Consider the following 11898-nt stretch of genomic DNA (forward strand, 5'->3'; position numbering starts at 1 on the left):
CTGTAGCCACAAAAACAATGAGTCTGGTGGCACCTTGAAGACTAACAGATTTATTTGGGCATAAGCTTTCGTGGGTAAAAAACTTCACTTCAAATGCATGGAGTCTGGACTCCTTGTTTTAGTGTGAAATGTAAGTTCTGCAGGGGAGATGTGCCCCTGGGAGTCAGTATTTTATTTACAAACAGAGGCAGGGTGATTAAGATAAGAAAGGGCTGATGCTTAAATTAAGTGTGTGGAAGTCTAGCCTGTAAAACAGGAATCCCTGAGGGGGTTATTTTTGAGAAAACACAGAAAAAATACAGCCAAGCCCTCTGAGCCATGATTACATTCAGAAAAGGGGGAGATTTGGGGGCATAGGTGAAAAGAAGGGGCCAAAACCAAGGGAAGGGATAGCAGTGGTATAGAGAAGTTCCTACTCTACCTGTGGTACTTATGTGGCCCCATCACCATAGTATCTGAGCGCCTCACAAGGTTTAAACTATTTCTCCTCACAGCCCCTCAGTGCGGTAGGTATCGGGAGTAGCCGTGTTAGTCTGCATCCACAAAAACAACAAGGAGTCTGGTGGCGCACTAAAGACTAACAGATTTATTTGGGCATAGTATCAGGGGGTAGCCGTGTTAGTCTGCATCCGAAGAATTGAGGTTTTACCCATGAAAGCTTAGGCCCAAATAAATCTGTTAGTCTTTAAGGTGCCACCAGACTCGTTATTTGGACCTAAGCTTTCATGTGTAAAATAACCATTTCTTCGGCTGCATGGAGTGAAAATTACAGATGCAGGCCTTTTTATACTGACATGAAGAAAAGGGAGTTACCTCACAAGTGGAGAACCAGTGTTGACAGGACCAATTTGATCAGGGTGGAGGTAGTCCACTCCCAATAATTGATGAAGAGGTGTCAATTCCAGGAGAAAAACAACAAGGAGTCTGGTGGCACCTTAAAGACTGACAGATTTATTTGGGCATAAGCTTTCCTGGGCAAACACCTCACTTCTTCAGGTGATACTTAATTCCAGGAGAGGCAAAGCTGCTTTTGGAGTGAGCCAGCCACTCCCAGTCCCTATTCAAGCCCAAATTAATGGTGTTAACTTTGTAAATGTACTTTAGTTCTGCAGTTTCTTTTTCAAGTCTGTTTCTGAAGTTTCTTTGTTCAAGTATGGCTACTTTTAAATCTGTTATAGAATGTCTAGGAAGATTGAAGTGTTCTACTGGCTTTTGTATGTTACCATTCCTGATATCCAATGTGTGTCCATTTATTCTTTTACATAGAGACTGTCCGGATTGGCCAATGTACATGGCAGAGGGGCATTGCTGGCACATGATTGCATATATAAAGTTGTTATATGTGCAGGTGATGGTGTGGCTGATGTGGTTGGGTCCTCTAATGGTGTCGCTAGAGTAGATATGAGGACAGAGTAAGCAACGAGGTTTGTTACAGGGATTGGTTCCTGGGTTGGTGTTTCTGTGGGTATGGTGTGTAGTTGCTGGTGAGTATTTGCTTCAGGTTGGGGGGTTGTCTGTAAGCGAGGACTGGCCTGCCTCCCAAGGTCTGTGAAAGTGAGGGATCGTTTTCCAGGATAGGTTGTAGATCATTGATGATGTGCTGGAGAGCTTTTAGCTGGGGGCTGTATGTGATGTCATGTATGTATGTGTGGTAGAACACTGTTGATATCCCCATTGCGTGGATGGGGCACTGAGGCACACACCCACTAAAGTCCAGATTTTCAAAGGTATTTAGACACCTAGTGTGATTTTCAAAAAAGACTAGAACAGAGGTGGGCAAATCACAGCCTGCAGGCCACATCCGTCCCACGGGACTCTCCTGCCCAGCCCCTGAGCTCCTGGTCCGGGAGGCTAGCCCCCAGTCCCTCCCCTGCTGTTCCTCCTCCCCTGCAGCCTCAGCTCAGTGCGCTGCCAGCGCAATGCTTTGGACGGCGGGGCTGCGAGCTCCTGGGGAAGCGCAGCTGCAGAGCACGGACTGACCCGGTGCTATAAGATGCGCAGTGGTGCAGCTGACTGCAGCTGGGCAGCACAGCTGTAGCGCCACCAGCCACCGGTGCTCCAGGTAGCGTGGTAAGGGAGCGGGGGGGGTTGGATAGAGGGCAGGGGAGTTTGGGGGGGTGGTCAGGGGGCAGGGAACAGGAGGGTTGAATGGGGATGGGGTCCCAGGGGGAGCAGTCAGGAAGGAGGGGGGGGTTGGATGGGGCGGCAGGAGGCAGGGGTTTCAGGGGCAGTCGGGGGACAGGGAGAAGGGGTGATTGGATGGGGCAGGGGTCCCGGGGGGGCAGTCAGGAAGGAGAAGAGAGGTTGGATGGGACAGCAGGGGCAGTCAGGGGTGGGGGTTCCAGGAACAGGGATCAGTCACGGGTGGGGGTTCCAGGAACAGGGAGCGGGGGGCGTGGATGGGGCAGAGGTTCCGGGGGGGCCATCAGGGAACGGGGGGGTTAGATGGGGCAGGAGTTGAGGGGGGCCGTCAGTGCAAGAAGCGGGGGCACGCCTAGCTGTTTGAGGAGGCACAGCCTCCCCTAACCAGCCCTCCATACAATTTCCAAAACCCAATGCGGTCCTCAGGCCAAAAAGTTTGCCCGCCGCTGGCGTAGAAGGTTAGGTGCTTTGTAAATGCCATTAAATGCCTAGCTGCATATTTGGGTGCCTAAACAGTTTTAAAATTGTGTCCTTAAGCTACTGGCCCGAGGTCATACAGGCAGTCCATGGGGGGAGTAGAACCGGGGTGTCTCAGGCTAGCTCCCTATCCAGCAGGCCAGCCTCTCTCTCTCCTGCATGCTGCAACAAAAGAGGATTCTGATAGATGGGAGCAAAACCAAGGTGGCCAGTTCTCTGAGACTCCAGCCAACAGTCTGAGGAGGTTGGGATGGATGTCATGATTGACAGCATGAAAAGCAGCACCGAGGGCAGGAAGGATGGAGAATGAGAGTCAGATGAGAGGAGATCACTTAAATTCCCAAAGGGTGGCAGGTTCTGTCCCATGCTAGGTTGTAGAGCAATGGCTGCTGTGCAGTTTTACATTTTAACTGAAAACCATTTTGTTGTCATTTTGGTTCAGAGTTCAAGAAAAGGGAGGAATCAGAAAGTATCATAAGTGTCAGATGTGTTCGTACCTCATAGGTTTAGGGTTTCAGCTGTATCCAGGCCAAGATAGATAAAAATCATGGATTTTTTTTTAATCGGAGTTTATTTAAATTGGATTTTTTGATAAAATGCTTTTTCCCCCCTCAAAAAGCAATCTAAAGATAGTTTTAAATAAAATACATTATAGCTCAAAGATATCTCATCATGGAATAGGGATTATTAATTCTATAGCATGAGACAATATATTCACATAATGTTTAAGAAAAGTTTTGTAAATGAGTTCCAATAGGTCATGGATTAAGGACCCAGTCTTATGGGGTTTCACAGGCTTCTCTATAGATTATTTAAGTGAATCTTTCTATCTACCCAATGGGACTCAGTGCTCAGTCTAGAAGATTCCATCGGAGATGCTTAGTTTTGCAGTTCTCAAACTGTGGATTTGTCTCTCCAGAAGTAACATACTTGTTAACAGCCAATATGTGTGTGTGTGTGTGTGTGTGTGTGTGTATGTATATTATAAAAAGGTGAGAAATAACAGACCTCAACTCTATTGTCCCTCTTCAAATTTGTGTACACAGAGTCAATACCTTTCCCCTCTCTAAAAGTGCAAAGTTTCAAAAAGTTAAATGAATAGAAGATTGTTGGGGGCGGAATAGATCTGGACAAGAAGAAGTCTGGAGATGAATGTGAGAAGCAAGGGACATATGCTTGTTTTGTTAATATAGGTTGCTGTTGAAGAAAAAAAAATCCAGAATACTTAACGTTGTTTTAGTTAAATAAAACAATTTAAATGTCTGTCTGGTGATGTTCTCCTCCTAATACAGCATGGCAAGAAAATCCTCCAAATATTAATGATTAACCTGTTGTATTGGAGATAGTTCACCTCCCAATGACTTCATAAATATCTGCTTCGATTACCTTTGGTAAACGAAATAACCAAACAATTATTCATTTTCTGATATAGCTGTAAAATTAATCTGAAAAGTTTTCAAAATAAATCACTGTTTAAAAATGTATAGTGTGTATCTTCTAAAAATGAAACATCTAAATCTGAGTTGTGAAGAATATGTATTAAGGTTATAACTACCATCAAGAATACACTTTTATGTAGAAAACCATGATTAAATAGAGTCTTCCTGACTAGTGATTTAAATTCATATGATTTAAATAAAATCCACCCTGATCCAGGCCAATTCCAGAACAAAGAACAGAAATTTCATCCACAGAATCCATAAAGTCGATGACAATTGTCCTTATATGTATTGTTCATTGGGCACGCTCTGTGTGCTCAGCACTGTTCAAAATATGCCAGAAAATGTAGTCCCAGAGCCAATGTGTATCCCTGGATAAGATGGCTCAGATATTTAAGTATGAAGTATATAGTTATTAAGCACATGTTTATATTTATGAGTGGAGGCACTGATGGCAATAGAAATTTTACTGGCTTAAGAACTAGATTTGATCCTCCAACTTTCTTTCAAGAGGAAGAGCTGCCCAGAGCTCCTGTGACTGTTTATTTTTCTTTCCTGCCTGCAGTGGCCCTGATATACCTCTGTTTTTTTTCCTCAACTTTAAAATGTGGAATTTTCTTGGTGTTTGGTTTTAAATATTCTCCTGTGAGAACTGCAGCTCAATCACTGTAGTGTTGTGCTTAAGAGCCTTTTTGAAAATTAAATCAGTGGTGGGCAACCTGTGGCCCTTCAGGGTAATCCGCTGGCAGGCCACGAGACAGTGTTTACATTGGCTGCCCGCAGCTCCCAGTGGCCACGGTTCGCTGTTCCTGGACAATGGTAGCTGCGGGAAGTGGCGCAGGCCACGGGGACATGCTGGCTGCCGCTTCCTGCAGCTCCCATTGGCCAGAAACAGCAAACAGCGGCCACTGGTAGCTGGGGGCGGCCGTGCCTGCGGACAGCCAACGTAAACACTGTCTCGCGGCTAGCCAGCAGATTATCCTGACGGGCTACAGGTTGCCCACCACTGCTTTAAATAGAAGTAAAAGCAGTGTTGCCAACTCTCATGATTTTGTCATGAGTCTCATGAAGATTGTTTTCCTTAAAGCCCCAGCTCCTGGAGTCAAGTGGATATGTGATGATTTCAGCCTTCATTCTTAATTTTTCTTTAAGCCCTTGTGGCTATGGGGAAAGCTTCAAAATGTGACCCCAATGCACCCTAAAGGTGCAAAAAGCAGAAGGCAAATAAAAAGCACATCAAATCTATTATTTTTACATAATCTCACGAGTTAAAGCCAATCTCATGATTTTTGGTGAACCTGATTCATGGTTTTTGAACATTTGGGATTGGCAATACTGTGAAAGTCACTTTCACTCCTGTTTAAAGTAAGTTTCTAGTCTATTATTTGTACAGACGCTCCCCAGGTTACGCAAACCCAACTTACAGAAATCTGCACTTACGGAAAAAGTTCCATAAGCTTTTTTTTATTGCATAATTGTCGGGTATATGTTCCTGACTTATGCAAAATTTGACTTACGCAATGCGTAAGTTGGGGAGCGTCTGTAGTGGGGTAACACCCCCTACAGCCCCAGGCAGGTGCAGTATAAGCTCACGGGGGCTTGCTGTAGTAGGATGTTTCTGAAGTTATACAGTCTATTCCAAGCTTGGTGAATTCAATTGTTGTATTCAAGAGTTAGTAAAAAGGTAAGAATATATATTAAAATTTTAAATCTAACTAGTATCCCTTAAGTCACTTGACACAAGATGCGAGAATGTTAGTATTAGAGCTCAGTGGGTCTAACATTTATTTAATTCTTTTTTAATATAGGAATTAGATACAGTGCTCCTATCAGCTAATTTCTAAGTTATCTGCAAAAAAACCCTAGAGTTTTCAGGTGCCTAATTTGCCCCTCCCCGCCCACCAAAATCTGAAATGGCACCCCTATGCTGTGCTACTGTTTTTAATCCTCTGGCTCAGTGAGAGATAGCACCTGTATGACAACAAGCTGGGAATTGCATTTGCAGCTCCACATTAAGATACAGCCTTAGACTCATGCCCCGCCCCCAACTCAACAAGAGCCAGTCCTGCTGTGTTCAGTATTTCTCACCATTCCTCCTTTCAGTTATCTTTGTTCCTACCTAGTTCTCTGCTGTAGCACTGCTCTTCCTCTCTATTTCCTCTTCCTACTGTGATGTTGCACTCTATATGATTTTATGAAAGTATGCTGATGAGTGTGAATATAATGTAACTAAAGTATGCTTCATGCAAAAGGTCTCTTGTAAGGTATCATTACAAAGCTTATAATCTGAATGTGGTCATCCTAATTGTATAAATGTATCACTCTTGTATCTGTAACTAGAAATATGAAATATAACTGAGGGCCTATTGTAATTATACAAAGTGTGGGCCATTAATGATAGTTTGGAATCTTGATGGCTCCCATTAACCAGGACAAATGACTGTAGATGGCTCTGTTTTACTTGTAAGTCTTCCTGTATACCTGTGTGCTGGCAAGTGAGTAATGAAGTCTTACAGTAACGTGATCATGTCACCTGAACTGGAATCCATCTTTAACCTGGTGCTTTTCCATTTAGAAGGGGGGGGCGGGACCCAGAGAGACAAAGGATTCCCACCTTATGCAAAAGATATAAGTGGGTGGAACAGAACAAAGGAGGCCACAGTCATGAGAAGTCCCCTAGCTACCACCTGAGCTGGAATAAGGGCTGTACTGGGGTAAGGATTGGATGCCTTCCTAGTCTGGGCACAGTCTGTGAAAGAAACTTATTGCAACATCGAAGTGTGAGATTTTAATCTGTATTCAGTTTTATTACTATACTAGGCTTAGACTTGCATGTTTTATTTTTCTTGGTAATTCACTTTGTTCTGTCTGTTACTACTTGGAACCACTTAAATCCTACTTTCTGTAGGTAATAAAATCCGCTTTTACTTATTAATTAACCCAGAGTGTGCATTAATACCAGGGGGGGCAAACAGCTGTTCATCTCTCTCTATCGGTGTTAGAGTGTGAAAAATTTGAGTTTATCCTGTATAAGCTTTATACAGGGTAAAACCAATTTGGGGTTTGGACCCCATTGGGAGTTGGGCATCTGAGTGTTAAAAACAGGAACACTTCTTAAGTTGCTTTCAGTTAAGTCTGCAACTTTGGGGTATGTGGTTCAGACCCTGGGTCTGTGTTGGAGCAGACTGGTGTGTCTGGCTCAACAAGACAGGGTGCTGGAGTCCCAAGCTGGCAGGGAAAGCAGGGGAAGAAGTAGTCTTGGCACATCACTTGGCAGTTACCAAGGGGGTTTCTGTGATCCAACCCGTCATACCTACCTTTTTCTTTGATTTATAAAAACTACGCTATTCTACTGAAGTAGCCCAGTTCAATACAGTATCCGTATAGTAATGAGGTCTATTACTACAGCATAATGTAGCCTTTTCCCAAACCTTCCGCAGATCTTTCTAGCACTCCTTTTCCAAAGTCTCCGCCCTATATATCTAGTCTTTTTCTCCTCCTGCATCTCTAGTTATTCTAGTTTCATGGCTGGGTAGCTATTACTGCTTGGCAAAAGGCTTCCTTCCTTTCTCTCTGCAGTCCAGCTATTTCCAGGCAGGGGAGAAAAAGAAAGTTGCAGTGGTTGACACTCAACTGGCAGGGTGTAGGAGGCACTCCTGGAAGCAGTGATGGCTTCTGGAAAGCACAGGTATTAGTGCCAACATTGCCTCTTGCTGCTCGCAAGCCTGTCCAGCTCTACATATGATCACATAGACAGGTGTCTTTAAGAGTAGCTTCTGGATTTTGGATCAGATTCATAAATTCATTTTTAAACATGAGTCAGTTCTAGGTTAGGAGAACATTACATTGACTACTGGTGGAATATCAAATCAGCTGAGTTACAGCACACTTAACATCTAGCTAGTGAAAAAACTTCACCCTTGAGTTGACTGTCAGCAATAATGGGGTCAAGACTAACAACCTAAACAAAACAAATTATAGAGGGAAGTAACATAACATGGCTCTGTCCTCCCCAATAAGTTCTTGATTAATTTAAGAGGCAGAGTTCCAGACCTATCACACTTTAATTTCCTGCTTGTGATTAATATTTTCACTTGTTAGTAGCCTTGCTGTTGCCTTGATCCTGCAAACAATCCCACACATAAGGACAGTGCAGCTTTATTTGCTCACAGGAGTCCACCTGTCTAGAGTCACTTGCAAGATTGGAGCCTGCTGTAGTTCCAAATATCTGGTGTGCCAAGACGGAACAGAACTCAGACTAACCACTTTTTTTCCCAGTAAGTGTACTAATCCTTGCTGTATTACAGTCTGGCATGACGTGTTGATGTAAGCCAGTAATGTGATACCTACTGTAGATGTATAACATCTTCCTCAATGTTTTTAGCCAATGCTCAGTGAACCTGAATCAAAGAACTCTGTAAATACTACCCAGTTCTCTAATTTCGTAAAGCTGACTGCCTACATAAACATGAGTATATTTTGGAAACTGATACAATATATCCAGGGTATCTCTGCAAGAAATGGCTGGATTCAGTGCAGATTAAGACATCTGTTTTATAAAGCATATCATACCTTTCCTCTCACACAAGCACAAATGTAAAACTACTAACTAATAGGCACTCATGGGAAAACATGGCTTCCCTCCCCATCCAATTTTTTCACATTTACTCTGTTCACTCCTGCTCCACACCATGGAAAACAGGGTAGCATATGGCCCTTTGTAGGTAGCAAACACTCACTTCCTCATGTCAATATAGTGCTTGAACAGTGAGAAATGCTGGCAATTCCAAAACCTGAAAGTGAAGATTTCATTGTCTGTCTTGTTCGCACAAATTAAATCTAGCTCATTAGAAACTTCCTGTCCTGCCAGTAGTGTCATGTGTCAAGACAGGGAAAAAGAGGCATTGATAGACCTGTAATGTGGTAGACAGTATGAAGAGTATTTAATGAAGCATGTACTGTATATATGGGGACTTGTGATAATGGCATCATGAGATTCTGAAAAAACAGAACATATTTATGAAAAAAGTTCATGATAAAGCATTGACAGCAAAGCAGGTTAATCTGGTTTATTCTTGGGGCATTCCTTCATCTTGCTCAGGGTGTGGTGGCTTATGACTGGTTGGCGTGGAAGCATCTAATTAGACATTTTCTCTTAAGATCCTGTCTGAAAAAGTTCGTTGTAGCACTTCTTGTATTAAAGGCAATGCTTAGTGGTATTTATACTAATTTATATTGGCATATTTGTAAAACAGAATGCAACAGATTGGAGGTATGGGACACCTACAGCTATGGGAAGAGTTTGTAATGCTATATTAAATTTATCATTAAACAAACCAATGGCTCTCAATCTTTCCAGACTTCTGAAAGGGGTACAGTAGTGTGATTTGTCTTGCATACTCCCTGCCCCCAAAGTTACACCTCACTTAAAAACTGCTTGCTTACAAAATCAGGCATAAAAATTAGGGCTGTCAATTAATGGCAGTTAGAGCAAGCAATTAACTCGAAAAAAGTTAACTTGATTAAAAAAATTACTTGCGCTTAATCGGTTTTAATCAACTTGTTAAACAATAATAGAATACTGTAATCAGGCGTGGACTCACCCCTGCGGCACCTTCTACTGGTTGTCTCGGGAATTAGCTCACCAGCATCCAGAGCACCCTCTGCAGGCCAGGTGTCCTGCCTGTCTCTGGCCCCCATGTCCTTCCCGGACCCTGGTCCTCTTGGCTTGGTGCTGCCCCCTGGCAGTATCCCAATCTCTCTGGGTCTCCCCACCCAGGAGAACCCCCACCCCTTATCCTAACGTCACCTCAGTCGTGGCTACTGCTAGTCACGATCTAGCCCCCGCGCCCTGGGGCAGACTACAGTGTATCAGCCAATCATCACAGGCAACAAGGGGTTTGGACTGGTAGCCTTTACCCACCCTAAGGCTGCCCCCTCTGCAACCCCAATACCTATATGGGCCTAGGACCAGGCCCTGCAGCCTAGGGAGTTGCTGGCCTAGGGCTTCCCTGCCTCAGTCTAGGTCCCCAGGTGAGCTCCCTGCAGCCAGGCCTCTCTCTTTTCTGTCAGAGGGAGACTCCTCTGCTCTGGCTATCCTGGCCTTCTTATAAGGCTGAGTGGCTCAGTTTGGGGCGTGGCCCCAGCTGCAGCCACTTCCCCAATCAGCCAGGGTTTTGCCCCTTTACACAGCCCCAGCCCTCTACAGGGCTTTTTCAACCCCTTCAGGGCTGTAGTGGGTGTTCACCCCCCTACAAATACCAATTTAAATTTATAAATATTTTGGATGTTTTTCTACATTTTCAAATGTATTGATTTCAGTTACAACACAAAAAAGTGCACAGTGCTCACTGTATATTATTTTTATTACAAATATTTGCACAGTAAAAAAGGATAAACAAAAGAAATTGTATTTTTCAATCCACCTCATACAAGTACTGTAGTGCAATCTCTATCATGAAAGTGCAACTTTCAAATGTTGATTTTTTTTTTTTTGTTACAAAACTGCATTCAAAAATAAAACAACTTAAAACTTTAGAGCCTACACGTCCACTCAGTCCTCCTTCTTGTTCTGCCAATCACTAAGACAAACACTCGGCCCGCACCACTTCCAGCAGTTCCCATTGGCCTGGAGCAGCGAACCGTGGCCACTGGGCGCCGCGATCGGCCGAACCTGCGGCAGCGGCAGGTAAACAAACCGGCCCAGCCCACCAGGGGCTTTCCCCATACATGTGGCGGAACAAGTTTAGGAACCACTGGTCTAACTCAATCCCTCGGTCAGTCAATTTCATGGAAGGGCCCTTTGTTTTTTCCTGCTATGGGGTACCACCAACTGTTGAGCTAGGTCCTGAAATTTGTTCAACAGGTGAACATAATCTTCCAACCCTGCCCGTCCTGCAAACAAAAAATTGTCTAAATAATGCACTATTTGACCTACAGTAGCTGCCTGCATCACTGTCCAATGCAACATTGTACTGTTGTTTTTAAATATTAAACAGGATAATGCACAGCCCTGGGGCATCGTTGTGTCAAAATAAAATTGTCCCTCAAAAGAAAAACCCAAAAGGTTAAAAAGCAGACTTGATATCACACTTAGCCATTAGTGCCCTGAGCCACATGACCTAACCAGATGCACGGCTTCATCAATGGATAAAGAACGCATGGAACACAGAACCACCGGTCTTCATGGTTAATGGAGCTACCTCATGAGTATGAAAGGTGATGAATTAATTGATATTCTCCTGGAGCCTTCTTGGGGACCAAGCCCAGGCAGGAAACCCACAAGTTCTCCATAGATAATTGCTTGAATGCCCCCCCGCCCCGTGACCTTCCTCTGCCTCTCTGGCAAGAGTGGGCTGACTGGGCCTCAGAACATATTTTGCAAGCATGCCTGACTTTACAGATGCTGTGAAAACAACTGCAGTCATTAAATGGCCAGTAAATATTGTGTGACTCGACCCCTTCCCAGTCTTGCTGTGAAATAGGCCACAATCCATGTGGGCTCCCAGTCTCCATAGCATCACCCACTCCAACCACAGCATAATGGTGTGGTATGTCCCACTGGACCCCAGTTTGTGTTCCCACCCTCAATCTAAACTGCTTGTCATAATTAAACCAAGACATGCCCCAGAACGTGTCTTTCTGCCTACTTTAACATTTCCAGTCTGCCCAGTGGGGCCCAGGGAGTCACTGCCTCTCCGCTCGACCCAGTACTCTATTCAGCACACCATTCTTCTTAGAGTGCCCATGTCAGTTCATACTTCTGCTTCCTTCTGGTAGCAGTAGCTCCTCCCCCTTCTGCGATCCCCCACCGCTATGAATGCTCCTCCTTTCCCCATTA

General features: G+C 44.2%; 1 protein-coding gene across 2 annotated transcripts in view; it reads right to left on the reverse strand.

Moving 5' to 3' along the window:
• RB1CC1 (RB1 inducible coiled-coil 1) overlaps positions 1–9800 on the reverse strand; it is a 195718-nt gene extending 185918 nt beyond the window's left edge. For both annotated transcript variants that reach the window (XM_065585532.1, XM_065585534.1), the window contains exon 1: positions 9662–9800. The gene's annotated coding sequence lies outside the window, so the exon portion shown is untranslated. The remainder of the gene's footprint in view (positions 1–9661) is intronic.
• Positions 9801–11898: the final 2098 nt, after the last annotated feature.

Source organism: Chrysemys picta, chromosome 2 (genome assembly GCF_011386835.1).
Source record: "Chrysemys picta bellii isolate R12L10 chromosome 2, ASM1138683v2, whole genome shotgun sequence".
Classification (NCBI taxonomy): Eukaryota; Metazoa; Chordata; order Testudines; family Emydidae; genus Chrysemys; species Chrysemys picta.